The sequence below is a fragment of the Rissa tridactyla genome, chromosome 4 (assembly GCF_028500815.1).
Source record: "Rissa tridactyla isolate bRisTri1 chromosome 4, bRisTri1.patW.cur.20221130, whole genome shotgun sequence".
Taxonomy (NCBI): domain Eukaryota; kingdom Metazoa; phylum Chordata; class Aves; order Charadriiformes; family Laridae; genus Rissa; species Rissa tridactyla.
Genome location: NC_071469.1, coordinates 52,161,903 through 52,177,520, shown reverse-complemented (window position 1 = coordinate 52,177,520; position 15,618 = coordinate 52,161,903). Strand labels below are relative to the sequence as shown.

Here is a 15,618-nt window from a genome sequence, read left to right as displayed (position 1 = left end):
ATGTTCAAGGAAGGTATGAAAATGCTCTGCAACCCACACCTGGCCTTGAACTTATCTGAGAAAACAAAGCTTTAGCCCTGTTCCAAGAATGACCTTCTCATCATTCTTCTTTGCTTTTGAACACTTTCATGTTTCCAGGTTCCAGAAGACAGCCTTGAGAGCCACAGGAATCTCTGGGCAATGCCTGAAGTAGCTGGTTCAGACCAAGCAGCTTCAGCAAACATCACCCCAGTTTTCTTCTAACTAAACCACCTGACAGACCCAGCAGGATTATTCATAACCTTGACAATTTCTATTGCCATTTATATTAGTGTGAGGTAGGTGCAAACCATTCCGGGGTTCACAGTTCTCCATAGATGTACCCTGGCAATACCATTTTGTTTGTGCTGTGCATTCCCTGAAACCTGACTGTGGACTACAGCAACCAACCTTTGTGGACTCTAAGAGCATCGCCACCACACTAGACCTGACACATTAGAGCTCCTCCTAATGTATACAAAACTTCCCCAGAAGTACTTCGTGTTGCCATGTATCAGGGAACTATGGAAAGTAGAGGAAGCTATGCTAACCTAAGCCCCCGCGGATATCCTTGCCAAGAGGTTCTGCCCTGATTTTACACTAACTACCATTAAAATCTTTGCAGAAGTTTGGGCAAGAAGTAGAGCACAGAATCTGCTTTTGATACCTGCTTTATCAAGATTTGCTAAATGCCAGAAGAACCAGAACACCTCATAAAAGTGCAAAAGTTTTAAAGGTAATCCTTACACTTGATTGTTGCTGGGTCTCGCACCTCTGACTTTCCTAACAAAAAGAATTTTCAAATGCTGTTTCCCCCTCTCTCTCATATCCTAGACCACTTTTGTCATGATACCAAGAGTCCAGATTTCAGTACTGGGTTTGCTAACAGCTGCTGCCGCAATCAGCAAGAACCAGTTTGCTTTAAGCAGGTGCTGCTGTTTCGAACAAAGTAGGCATGGACAGACCAAGTACATTTATCTTGTGAAGGCTATCCGGACTTCTGCCCTGATATGCATTTGTACAATACAGGGCCCATTAGGCACCAAAAGAGTTTAGCTAAATTCCAGTATTTTGTGGGATCAGACTGTGCCCTGAATGCAATTTTAAGTACTCTAGCCTCAGAGAATCTCCTTAGTGTTAAGTACAATTGAAACTGTCTTTGGTCATTTCCTAAATCCTTTCTTTACTCCCTGTTATGGGTGATATGGCTACATGTAATCTTATAATAAGCCAGAAGACTCTTCATTGGAAGCACAAAAGATTCTTAAATGGTACCAGAGATAGAGGATTTCTTATACAAAAGGAAGCATCTATCCTAGCTGGAAAAGGAAAGCTGACTACAGAGAGGCCCCTTTTGTTTAATTTGTAAATGGCCATTGTGTCTAATTCAATTACTTGTGGTACACTGATATAGTAAGACTACCAGCGAGATGAGTTTATCAACAGTAAAAATAAGAACAACTGCTAAATAGCAGAAGCTGATGTTTGTGTAGAAAGATTTTAAGTCCAGCACACCCTTGTCTTCAACAGTAACCCAACATATTTCATCGTTTTCCAAAGACCAACTCCAACGTGCCCCATGGCCTGAGCATTTGTTCCCTAGCCAGTTTCCCCAGATGACTGTTAAGTCTTATTAGAAGTCTTGTTACAAGTTGTTTACACTGTATTTTATGTCATTTGAAGAGGAAAGGCACTGGAAATCAAAGTTCTTAATCTAGCCACAAGATAAGCGTGCAACCAAAAAGCCACTGCAGCTCATCTTAAACAAAGTGCTTCAAATATCTTCTGGACTAAAAGCCTATACTTTAGACTGCATATAGCCAATAGAAATTAGTTCATTATTAGTTCTTCTACATATCAGCTATCCCACCAACACTTTCTATCAGCCCTCTCTGCTGGTACTACGTCTGAGTCACTGCCCAAAGTCTGAATGTTATTCTACAGCAGCAAATTGATCACAATGACTACCTTGTGACATAACCTCACCCTCTCTGTATAAACCAGTCTTCTGCCACCCATTTCAATACCTCTGATAACATCTACTTGCTTTGTATCTCTTATGGTTTCCAGTTCCATATTTAACAGAAAGAAGTGTTACTGTCATTAAGACTGTATAAGATGGACACTGTCTAATTAAAAGGGGAAGCCCCTTACTTCATTCATGTGTATGTCAAAGATCATATTTCAACTCCCTTGGGATATAAAAGGTTGATCCTCCACACTGCCCAATGAGAAGTTTTTCTGCTTAGAAGAGAGTCTAAGAACAAAATTATTCAGAGGTTTTCTACAAAGTCACTGGACTGGCATGTTACAATCTAGACCTACAGCCTACTTCTACTGGAAATAATAGCTCTTCAGACTAATATCCTGTAAAATAATGCCCCAGACTGTTAATAAGCATCAGGTAAAAGAAGTTCACCTTCATGCTGAATCCTGAACCATGTTTTTCCTGTTTATTAATTAGCTTTTCCAAGTTAACCAAGGTCAGTACATCTCTTTTTTGTCTCTCACTGGCCTGCCCCTTTAATCTCCTTATGTTTCATTCTTTTCTGAGCTGCCACCTCTCACACCCTGACAGAGACATACAATTTATACGAATTTTTTTAAGGCCTCAGCCCACTAATGAATTGTCTTGGGTTTTTTCTTTGTTGCTTTTTTTTTCCTGACACTTTACAGAGGAAGAGATGATTTCCTTCTCTTGGTTGTGTAGATGTGTATGGGACGGAAAGACCCAGCTCTATGCGTGACCACAATGAGGAGTACATAAAAATCTGCAATAATCTCTTTCCCCAGTGCAAAGGAATTTATTAGACAGGACTTTACCATGTCTCTCAATTGAGTGCCTATCTACTCCTAATTCAAAATCCTTAGTCAAAATTCAGGTTGTGAGAAAAATCCAGCGAGAAGAAATTCCTAACATATTCCCAGAACAAATATTTCAGTTCAGATATGCTAAATGAAGGTCTCTTGGGTCCATATATTTTTATCTGCGTAAGGGACATTAACGTGATTCACTCCTCCTGTCACAAGATATAATATGACCTTTAGCCTAGCCTATTTAGAAGAATAGGAAACCATCTGGCTCCCCAAATTACAAATACTACGCCAAGCAACAGCATACCACATTGCAACAGTTTGATAATTCAGCCAAGGTAGTTTTGATACAAGTTTAGTTTGAAGTTATTAGATTTCCACAGGGGCAAAAGAAAGCATGCCTCAGGATCTCTGTCTACACATTCCTTCCTCATACAGACTCTCCAAACAGTTTTAACATCTGCTATAAAATCATATTCACAAAATTACCCCAATTTTCTTAATCCCTGAGACGATATGAGCCACTACTCTATGATAAAAGAAATAAAGCATCCTAGAATTCTGGAAACCCTATGTTTTAGTTTAGTTGTGACTTACAACATTATTGACGCAATGTTATGCTTTCCTCTTTGAATCATAACCACATCAGTTGTCCAACACAAATAAAGCAATACATATGTGCCCTCGATGCACTCTTTGCATAAAACATAAGCAAGAAAAATCCCGGGAGGTCTACTAAATGCAAACATGCAAAACCAAAACAAATATGTCATCACTTCTTGCCAGGAGACATGCTCGTAACACCACTCTTCGGTGTATATCCTCAGTGAGAAGTTAAATTAGCAGTAGATTTACAATTTCTACTCTTCAGATTCCTGACTAGGGGTCACATGAATTATGATGAAGGTCAAAGTGTGGTGGATCTTCTTACTGAAGCCAAAAAAAATTACAGCTGCTGATTTTGCTCATTCTTGGTAAAAATATATATATATAGGTAAAAATATATATAGAAAAATATATATTTTATATATATATTATGGGCAACCATATGCATGGTTGCACATAACATCTAGGAATTTTTTTCCCCTCAAAAGCAAATCTAAAAACAATTCAAAATAAAGTTATAGTGAAAAATTTTTAGCAGCCTTAAGTGTTACTGTCACTATTGGTCAGCATTAATATTAGCATTCCTAAACCCAAAACCGGTTACATTAAAATGCTGCATCCGTTCTATGTTACTTAGTGGATTTAACCCATAGACTAATTATGAACTTAACACAAAAATCCCAACAGCAATTAGGCTTTAAAAATTAAATATATACTAATAAATTTACTATGCTTTTTCTGGTGTAAGTCCAGTAACTTGAAATTCACATGGAAAATTGTGTTGAATGTAAACAATCAGAGTTTCAAAAAAAACAGAGCTCAATGTTGCTATTCAGTGTTTACTTTTGTCTGTCTCCTTATGTCCAGCAGCCAACCTACAGGCCACAGGTCTGGCCCTTTTAAATATGAAGTGCTTCTCTTACTTCCCTTCTATGTAGAAGGGAAAAAACTTCTAACGAGGAACCTTTACAACAGAAACATCCACACATTAAATATGTTTTTCTTAATGTAGTGTGAATGGTGCTGTGAAAATAGACCATAACATAATGCCTGAAGTGGAATTTGGTGAGAACATCGCCCATGCCCATGTCTCTCATTTGCTCATGGCTTCAGCACGCATGTAACACACAGGCTCCAGCCCTGTGGTATGAAGAAAAATTGTATCATTAGATATGTGAAGGAATAACCAGACATTTCTTGTCTGTTGCTATTTTCAACAAGCAAATATTCAGCTTTTTCACATCACCCCTGTGTGAGGTGCTATCGGGGTAGGGGAGCTTATTCCAAAAACCTTTGGTGGAAGAGGATGTAAGGCATGGCAGTGGTGAGAAAGGTGTTACAGAAGCATTGCAACTGTATTGCCCTGGAGAGATGCAAAGTCTGTTTTCCTCTGCAGCCACTTGTCTTCCCTTTTGTCTTGTCCAGCACTGGCCATGAGACACCATTGTGCTACACGAAACAGCAGGGGCAGCAGCTCACCTGTGCTCCCTCTTCCCTCTCCATTCACCTACAAGCAGGCACGATGGGGCTTTTAAAATTAACCTTCTTACTAGGGCTTAATCCTAAACCCATGAGTAATGCCTGGTGGGACTCATTCACCTGACCAGTTTTAGTGTACAGAGTGGTACCTGAAGCAGGAAAAGTGACATGTATGGCTAGCGAGGGCTGCAGCATCTGTATAGGTCTGAAGGAAGACGGGAGTCTGGTTTAGTCCTACGCTCTCTGTAAGCTTTAGAAGGGCTGTCTCACAGTGCACGTGTATTTAATTCTTCCTGCTCCTTGCTAGAGATTTTCAACCTTAATCTCCCTACAGACTGAGGTAACTTTTTTTTACTGCAATTGGTAATAAAAAAGAGGGGGGGAGGGATTATTTTTTTTTAACAGCCGAACTTGCTGTACCTATGCCAACCAACCTGTAACCAAAGAGAAGTATGAAATGTGGGATAAAGATTCAAAGTGAGAGATTAATAAAGAAGAAAGCAAGAAAGCAAACAACACGGACAACTTGAATTAATGCCACCTTGTTCTTTCTAAATGCATGTGAATGTCCTAACTCCAGTTTCACAACGTCGCATTCTGATGTAAAAGGCGTCTATACAAGGAAAACAGAAAGAGGGAAATTGTAATGGGAGCCATTAACTCCTAAAGATAAGGACAGGACCTCATGAAGAAGGACACTTTCTCTTACTTGACTTTAATATACAAGGAAAAAAATCCCCCCCAAAAGCAAACTTCGTCATGTGTACACCCAAACCTCAAATCTTTGAAGGGCACAAAGCTTGTACTACTGTGCAATCAAAAGTGCTGGAGTGAACAAAATGTTGTTTATGGATGTAGCTTTGGTTCAGACCCTGTTTCAATAAAGTTTTGGGAGCTGCATCTGTGACTGGCACTTACGATAAAGGTTAGCAGACCGCAAACAATATGCTGTGGTCACTCTCTGCTTAGTTGCTGGTTTTCGCAGATTTCTCTCTTAATTGGTTACTGATGGACATATAGGTACAACCTAGATTCACACTTCAAAACAAACAGCAGGAAAAACAAACATGGAGGGGGGGGAACAACTGTTTCAAAAGAATTTGCTAGGTCCTGTGAAACCTCTGAGCTGATGGCAAATGATTGCAAGTACGAGTCTGCCCTAGTCCAGACCTGGTGGGCTCTAAGACTGTCATACTTTGCTCTTCCAGACTTCCATGGGTTTGTTCAGAGGATGAAGAGAGGACAACATAGATGTTTACAAGGATGCCTTTGCTATGTGATGTAGTTTATATGCTTCTGCTCATGCTTGTAACACAGTTTCACGTCAGGTTTCAAAGGAGCAAGACACTACCTTGGAAGATCTTCCTTACGCTCAACGATTAGAGGCTGAGCTCAGCAGTTGGAGGCTCAAGTGCTGAAGTGCATGGGCTGTGGTACATGCAGCTTCCTAGTGCTGGGTCACGTACACAAGAAATGGTGTCATGATCTCATGGGCTTATCTGAGATGATAATGTCAAAGTTTTTTAAAAAAAAGCCTGTTTGATTACTTAGCCTGGCCCAAACTACCTTAAAGATCACTCAGCTATCACTGAGTTGACTCAGGAGCCCTTTTTCCACAGCCAATAAAAAGGCTACAGACAGGAAAAGTAACTGGGAATCACAACAACCAGAACCAATGATTGTAATGAAAACTGCTTGGTACTTGGAGCAGTTGGTATCTTTTAAAATATTATAGGAGTTATAGTAATTATGCCACCCTGGGCTAGTATTATGGTCCTTCCCTCTAAGGCACATCATATCACTGCATGACCCAGTTGATTTCTCTTCTGAGTCAGCTGCATGATAATTATCATATTATATTTTAATGAAAAATCCAAGGCTAAAGTTACACAAGGTGAGTCCTTTGCAAGCAGTAACTTCTCCAAAGGAAGCAGAAAGGGACTGGAATGAAAGCTCCCATTATTCCATACCAACCGAGATGACCAGGTGCAGAAGGCACACCACGCATCCTCCTACATGTGTGCGCAGAGCATGTTTCCCTTGGGTACAGTTCTATAGAACTGCACAATCACTTAGAGCCTCAGGGCTCTAATGTGAGCGACTTGCTAGAGGTTAGACAAGTTGAGACAAAACCCAGATCTCCTCTCTTCTTCAAAAAGCCTTCTTCAAAAGACCCCATGCTTTTGAACCTGAACCAAACCATACTAAAGTTAATGGAGGATTCCACCTTCTTTTAGTGATTTTCAGAGAAAGCACTCAAACCTCAAGGCTGCCTGATAGGAGGATGTGACCTCCTTGCTCTCTGAAAATCTTGAGCTGCATGTCAGGAAAGAGATTTACCCGAGTAGGAAGAAGAAGCTATCCCGTTCTTGCTTTTGTAAATATAAATATCATTCACTCATTCCTGGTTTTACGTGCAATCTCCCCTCGGTTGCTAAAGCAGAATGATGCAGCCAACAATAGATTTTGCTTTAGTGGAAAAAAAAACCCAGATGCAAGCACATCTGGAGAGCACACCATTCTCCCTCTGAACATAAGAGAATAACTGATGGTGTGAAGAGTGCTCAGAGGTTTGGCTGTGCCCTGTAGTACACTTTGTCACCCTCAGCAGTTGGGTTCTTTCTCAGTAAGCTACATAGGATGGCAACTGTAATAGCCTGGCATCTGTAATGAAAAATGCGACACTTAAAGCTGAGGGTACACAGAACAAAGAAGCCTCCACCTCACTTCTTGCACTCATCTTAAATACTGTGTAACAATTGCATTCAATGTACGTCTGTGCCTTAGCACTTCCTTACACACAACAAAGAATAAGGATGTGGAAAAAAATCCCATTTCTTTATCCCCTTTGCATGTTATTGTCTTCATTACATAAAGCTCTGTTCAAAAAGGCAGACTTACTAAATTGTTAAGAGCAGCGATTCTGTTTCTGTCTAGTATGGAAGTTGTTCCCCGCAATCTCACAGATACTAACCCATTCTTTCCCTCCCTCCAACACCTCTTCCAAAGACTTACACTATACTCTCAGCTCAGTTTTCTCTAGCTCAGCTATAAAGCTTTCAAGTAATGATAATAATAAAAAATTCTATATTGATATACTGTGCACGGGAGTTTCAGATCTTTTTTTTCAGCAATTAGAGTGTGCAATGCCATCAAAGAATACTCCCATCTCCAAACTTTTGTACCTGGAGCATGGAAATTATTGGCTATGCAAATTCCTTTTGGGGATACCAAGCCTAGATGTGCGATCTCTTGGGCAAAAAAGGGTTCCATACAACACTGTCAAACAAGTACCTAATTTTTTCCTTAAGCAGAACACCCTCTGACTTTTTGGGAGCGTATAGCTTAGCTCCAAATGAAAGAACAGATTTATTTTTAAAGCATGCAATATTAGTGTAAGCTGAAATAAACTCAGAAAAATAATCAGTCCCCTTGTTTCAGGGAGCATTCTTGTGAACAGAACAAGAGAAAAGTGCCCTCAAGATTTACTACCAGGCCACATACAGTGAAAGGATCCTATTTAGTTTTACACATGCAGTGTGTCAGTTATTCAAAACATTTGCCTTTAGAAATGTTTTTCATCACAGCTTTTTGCTCTTTCTTTCTAGACTTTCTTTATGCTCTTTCTTTCTAGACCTTCTAGAAACAGGATCTCTGCATTTGTTTATTTCCTTTTCATTGAAAAAATACGAAGTTCATGAAAATCTGAAAAAAATATTATTAAAAATATATATAGTTGTCAGCTTGAAAGAGAGATAAAAGCAATCAGTCCAAGGAAAAGCTAAGTCCATGTTCTACATGGACATGTTTTAAAAGTGCTATAGGAAATTGCAGAGGAGTTACATTCCTGAGCACATCCTTTTTCCTTTAAGGTTAGTGGAAGCTTTGCCCATAGGCATAGCCTTTTTAAATTTACCCAAGAAAAAAACAACCAAACAACAAAACCCCACAACTGATGGACCATGGGAAAAAGTATCAACCAGCCAGAAAGAAGTTCTGCGGCAGACTTGAAAGAAGGAGTGATCTTGGCCCAGAAACATAGGCAGGAATTTTATGATACCTGGCAAGTATTTCAAAGGCCTAACTGAAGACAATTCATTGTAGGCATCACCAAACGCTTTGTAGGAGACAATACAGCTGCTGAAAGACAAAGGAAGATATACAGTCCAGTTCTTTTATCAGTGTTTTTCTTCTACTGTGAATCTGAATCAAGATATGAGTTACAATGACAACTGTTAGGACAATTTGTCACTTTTAAGGGAAAACTCACAGTGTAGTAAGCTACCTCAGCTTTATAGACACTAGTGGAGATAACCTAGTTAATGATGAATTAATTCACTAGCATTTTTTGTGGTTATAACTCCTTTAGACTTGTCCTTGACTCTGTCATGGGTTCACTGTTACTTTGGTTATCTGCCAAACTGCACCTCTGTTCACCTGCCAGCACAGTAAATCTAATGCTGCCCATGACAGCGTTGCTAAGACGCAGAAACATGTTTGAAGGCCACTACCGAAACACAGCACTTTTATTACTGTTTTATTTCAGCTTCGATAAGGAAATCTGACTGAAGGGGCACAGGGGAAGCCGCGCCCTAGCAGAAGAGGCCATCAGCGCACGCGGCGGGGGACGACGCCAGAGACCCATCAATGCAGTGACTCAAACTAGCTGATGCAGCACTCAACACTGCAAGACTCGTGGCAGAGCCTTGAGGCTTCTGCCACTTTATGCTCGTTGACAGTCTCCTGATCCTGGAAATCCACACAAATAACTGCCTCAGAAGAGAAACCTAGGAGAAAGCCTCACAGCTCAGCAGCATAGTCTTTCTCTTGGGCTGGTGGTAGTAGACAAAGTACCTGTTTTGGTAGTCCTTATATAGCCCAGAGCTCTCCGCAGGCTGTTTTCCACTGATCATTACCATATTCAAGGTCCTTGTGTTGCATCCCTTAATGGTTCTGGCTATATAAACTAAAAGCCAGTGTGTTTTTTCACCCTGCCCTTCCTCCTGGTACTCTTACAAAGAGCAAATCAGTCTGTAGTGCATCTTCCTCATTTCAAGCACAGGGATGATTTCTGCAAACTTGTATCTAAATCCTTTTATGCTATGCACCTTTTGCCTTGAGAGGGAAAAAAAAAATTAAAGATCTGTATGGAAAATGCTTAGGCATTAGTGATGCCTAAACATGCCTATTTCTGAAGTTTCTTAAGAACAATTTTTCCCTGCTCCCCTGGATTTGACATTGACATCGCTTCTAGGCAGCATTTATTTTACAAAGTTAATATTAGGACTCACAGTCCTTATATCTCAACGATCATCAACATGGGAAGTTCATGTATGGTAAGCTAGTGTGTGAATGTGAATACATCCTTTGCATAATTGCCTGTGTAGATGTAAGCTACTCTTGGTGCTCTCTTCCAAAACAGAGTCCTACATACAATACAGAGAAGTCAGTGCAAACCTTAATGTACTTCTTAGTAACTGTATTTCTTGACAACCCATCCTGTGCTTAATGTTTCAGAATGCTAGATCCCAGTCACCCCAATAAAAATGAGAAATGATTTGCAGAAACTATGTTACAATGATAATAATACATAGGTATTTTCCATAGAACAGACATCTAAATCTCACTCATACAATGACATTTTAAAATATCTTCCTTAGAAAAAGTCTATAAATGACCCGATCGTCAGGTTTATTACACCAGTCTTAGAGAAGTCTGATTTTACTGAGTCTAATTCTCCTTATGCTGGCATCAGGCGATTTGTACTGGAGTCAATGAGAACTGCAGTGAGAACGTAGACCACCAACTGGTTGACTCTCAGCATTGTAGCAATGCACGTGAAATGAAAACTAAGGCAAAGTCCTGGAGCACTCTTGGGCCAGAGTCACCACAGGTTTTATTCCTCCTGTTTAATTTGTTATACCACTCAGCATAAGAGAGTTACAAGGCTATAAAACTAAACTGACCAACAATGCAGCATTTTGCTGTCTGCTCAATTAGTTTACTTAGCTGCCAATGCCTAATCATCTAAACCTTTTTTTCTCATGCTTTACTACTTCCTTGATAAACCATTGTGCTTTTATTTTCAGATTCTAGGAAAAAATTCATCAAAAAGCAGGGTGCTTTAATCCAGACAATGTACTAAACTCTTATTTTGTTCTAATTACGCTTCCCAAATGGTGTCTTTACAGAGGGAAGACAAAGAGGAAGCTAAGAAAGCCTAGCAAATTAAATCCCATTTGTGGCTAAGCAGAATAACAAAAAAGAAGCACATTATTAGAAAAGTGGAATACACCACCTAAATTTGCAACAAGCTTATACTGAGCTAGACACTGTCACCCTTACAATGAGAATTGTCAGGTTTCAACTCAAGACTCTTCTCAAAATGCAGCCAGTATTATGACATAGAAGGACAAATAAAGTAAGATTTTCTAGAAGGAAAACAAATATTGAAAAATAAGATAGACATCACTGGCCTTACTGTCCTAATGACAACACTCCCTTATGAGAGCATGCAGAACACTTATAGAATCGTAAAATCCTAGAATGGTTTGGGTTAGAAGGGACCTTAAAGATCATCTAGTTCCAGCCCCCCTGCCCTGGGCAGGGACACCTCCCACTAGACCAGGCTGCTCAAAGCCCCATCCAGCCTGGCCTTGAACACCTCCAGGGATGGGGCAGCCACAGCTTCTCTGGGCAACCTGGAACAGGGGCTCACCACCCTCACAGTAAAGAATTTCTTCCTAATATCTAATCTAAGACCCACTGAACAGTGCAATTGATTCCATCTTGCGAAGTTATTTACTTTTCATTTTTCCATATCCAAAGGCCAGTGTGTGATTTTGGGAGTGTACACTGAGATGCAGAGTACAGGCTATCTGTACATTTGGCCCAAAGTGCGACACATAAACAGCATAACACTGCAAACTGAGGCTAGTCCCCAAAGACATCTTCCTGACATTCTTCAGTAAGAAGCAAAATAACTTCCATTTATGATCTTGGAGTTAAAGTAGGCTCTCTGAACAGATGTAAAAAGGTAGAGTTTTCATAAAACAAAGGTTCTTTTTGCAAGGTGTATGCAAGAGAGGCCCTGAATCTTCCCTGCTGGTGAAATGGAAACAGGTTATGCTGAATATACCAAACCATCATTAAAATACCACATTATAAAACCAAGAGACTGGTAGCTTTATTATGGTTGGAACAAAAGGCCAATTTTATTCCGTGGTTGTACAGTGGGAACTGAGTACTGGACTGCATCTCTTGTAAGCTTTAATACAATAAATGCCACTCTTCTCATAAAAAGTTAGGAGTCTAAGATATAACACCAAGTGGTGATCAGAAAAGCATTCCACTATGAAATAGGCTGCTCTATGAGACAGAAACCATTTTCTATCTGTGGCTGTAGCAGATACATAGAAGGAAAAGAACTTAACGTTTAGCAAGGAGGCTAAAGTTAGGTGTTACGAAAACTCATCTATTCTGCAGAAGTAACCTGAAGAGGGTCCTTCACTAACAGTTTGTGCTGGATGGAGGAATCACACTACTCTCGGTGAACCAGGCTTGACGTGCTAACTCCCAAACAGTGGTGTCAGGGTTTTCTGAGATGTAAAGCACCCTGCCACTTTCCAAATATCAAGGCCTTTTTAGGCACCAAAGACTTCAGTAATGTTCATTAGTGGGAAGATTCCCACTGACATCTATATGTATGCTTGTTTAATAACATGGTTAAATGGCAATTTAACCATTAAAAATAATGCAGAATTTCTGTTTCCTTCAAAAACCCAGGGTACCACCATACCACACCTAGTGCAGAGGTATTAAAATTCATATTTTACAATTCACAAAACAATATAGGTGTTTATTCATTCCTGCATTGTGCTTCCATGTTGGTTTAAGCACTAGTGTCTATTTATAGTCCTTGTACCTATTCATGGACAAAAGCATGACAGTTTATTTTTAGTGAACTTTTTTTCCAAAGGCTTTTATTTTTAAGCCTGACTAATCTTTGCTGCACCACAGACTAGTCTTATCTGTTGATCAATCTTAGCTTAGATTGATGGTGAGCTGCAAAAAGACACCAAATGCTTTTTCAATTAATCCTCTTTTATATCTACCCTTAGAAGAGGGTGAGAAAGACACAGGGAAGAGCCAGAAGGCATGCAATGCTTCCCTCGAGTACTAGTGCAGCCTGGAAAAGGTGGGGGAACCACAGTTGTCTTCTGTTTCTTACCATGGACTTTGTAGCAGTTCTACAACACATAAATTTGTCTGCTCTGCCTGCAGTTAATGACTGCACCTCAAAGAGACAGGAAAACACGCATCAGATGTGCTTGCTCCTATTTTCTCACTTTTATCTTAGCCTCCCTAACTAGGACATGTTGGGAAAAGAGAAGGGCTGAGGGAGAAAGGTATTTCAATTTACAGAATGGTGCGGTTTTAGCTACATGTTATTGTTAAATTTTAATACATAATAAAAACAGTGCCAAAGCCATCAACAGTCTTTGAAGCCTTTCTACTGGAGCCTGCGATTAGCAACTCCACAGCCTCAGCGTGGGAGACAGAGAGGAAAAGGGAGACAAGACAGGCACACCTCTTTTCTGTTCACAGACTTGCAGCTGCTAATTCTGAGTGTCCCCTTCCCTTGTACTGGGAGACACAGTGGTATGATTATTGCAGGTGGCATAAAACGTTAAGGCTCACTTGGCCATCGTGCAATAATTAGGAGGGATTTCTCCAGTGTGAGGGAGGTCCCAGAGGCAGAAATCCACACATGTGTGCACAGCGGCCATATGGCTACAGGAAAGGCCATTTCACACACAAAAGATTTGTGACAAGGACAAATAGCTGATTCAATCTGTCCTGAAGTGGCAACCTAGACCTTGGATTGCTCTCAGCTGGGTAGAAATAGAGAACCAAATAAGTTTTCCTAATCTGTGCTGGAGTAATGGCCATGTGGAAAATGGGGGAGCTCTGGCAGGCACCCCCTCATTTCACCATGTCTCAGGCACAGACCTTAGTCTGATTTTATTCAGTAAGAAAAAAATACATTGGCTTTAGCTTCCTGATGTGCTCTGCAGACAGGAAGAATGCAGCCTTTATTTTTCCAAGTAACCTCACAGGCACTGCTTATGAGAGCAGGCATTGCAAAACCAGGCTTGAACTCTTCTGCCCCATGCTTAAATAATCCTCCTTTCATTTCAGGGAGGGAACTAAGAAGATACAAGAAAACACTGGGTTAGTCACATTTTTTGGTGAAATGACACCTAGATGTACTCTTCAGCTTGAGATGTTTATTGAACTCTGGGCAGTGGAATGCCTCCTAAGTGTAAGTAAACGTCTCTCAAAATATTTGACTAAATCTTATAAACAAGACTCTAGCTGTAGCATTTTGCACTTCTTGAGGCATGAATTTCAGCACTTAAATCCCCTGGCCTATGCCTCTAACACATCTGCAGGGAAATCAACTGAGTAGGGTAGGGCTTAACACAGGCCAGCCTGCAGAGAGCCTGGTGGCCATCAGCTTTCTGCATAGGCTGGCTTGCATGATGGAGGGAAACATACAAATGTTAGGGATGGGTGGGGAATAGTAAAAAGCAGCATTGCTCTTGTTACAGTCAGAACTTCTGGGGTTTCCGGTAATTCGCTGGTTTTATCTCAGTCATGAAGCAATGACTGTGCTCAAACCAGTACGTTAAGCATATCAAAGGCTTGGGCCCTTCCCATTCACCCGTATACTACTGCACGCCAGGCTTCCTTCGGGAGGTCTATTACAGCCATCCCCCATGGGCTGAATGGTAATCAACACAGAGCCAGCAAAAAATACCTATTATCCCTAAGCCTTGTGAATTTTCATGATGGTTTACTGATTTTTATTTTTTCCTTTTCTTCTGCTTTATCTTTTTCTTTCCCTTTTTCCTCTTATTATTTCTTTTTCTTTTACCTTCTTCTTTTCTTTCCCTTTTATTATTTCTTTTTCTTTTACCTTCTTCTTTTCTTTCCCTTTTATTATTTCTTTTTCTTTTACCTTTTTCTTTTCTTTCCTTTTTGCCCTCTGATTTGTAATGTTTCTTTTTTCAGTTACAAGCAAGAGAGAGATGCCTTGAATATTCCTGAATCATTATTCTATCTGGGTTTACTGAACAGTTAAAATATCTAAGGACAACCCCACTGGTAATGTCATGTCCCTGCACATTCCCCACAGGCCACCACTCTTCCTCCCTGATGTCTAGTTTTCAGTAGATTATATTTCAGGATCATTGCTTGGCCTTAGTAAATAGATCATTTCCCACCACAGACTGCACGCTACACGGGAAAGGAGTATTTTCTTTCCTGCTAAAATGCAGCTTTTGTACAGAGGTGCAGATGCTGCAGTGATGAAGAAACTGGAGAAAAAAAAGTGCTCTCCTTCCTATTTTGCACACTGCATGTATGTCCAGAATGAATCTGATAGAAGGTCTCAAAACTTCAGAGGACAGCAGGATCCCACTGTAAAAAAAGGAGGGCTGCATTTTTTTTATTTCCATTAGAGCCTTTCTCCTCTGAAATAAAGCTTTAAACCAAGTATCTAGTAGGTCATCTGGGCACTTCCTAGGCAATTCAGGTGGTGTGCGTTGTGATATATTAGAGTGATTTGTCCAGCCTGCTCATTAAACATTTAAAGAATTTATCTTCCACTACTTCCTCTGAGAATCTCCAAAACCG

At 40.2% G+C, this 15,618-nt stretch overlaps 1 protein-coding gene across 5 annotated transcripts in view; it reads right to left on the bottom strand.

Annotated features, from left to right (window-relative positions):
* The window catches only part of SLC1A2 (solute carrier family 1 member 2), a 97,321-nt gene that overhangs the window by 60,550 nt on the left and 21,153 nt on the right, over window positions 1–15,618 (bottom strand). The window contains exon 1 of one of the 5 annotated variants that reach the window (XM_054199615.1): window positions 8,978–9,177. The exons of the other annotated variants lie outside the window; for them this stretch is intronic. The gene's annotated coding sequence lies outside the window, so the exon portion shown is untranslated. Of the gene's footprint in view, window positions 1–8,977; window positions 9,178–15,618 lie in introns of those variants that run through there. 5 annotated transcript variants of the gene reach the window in all.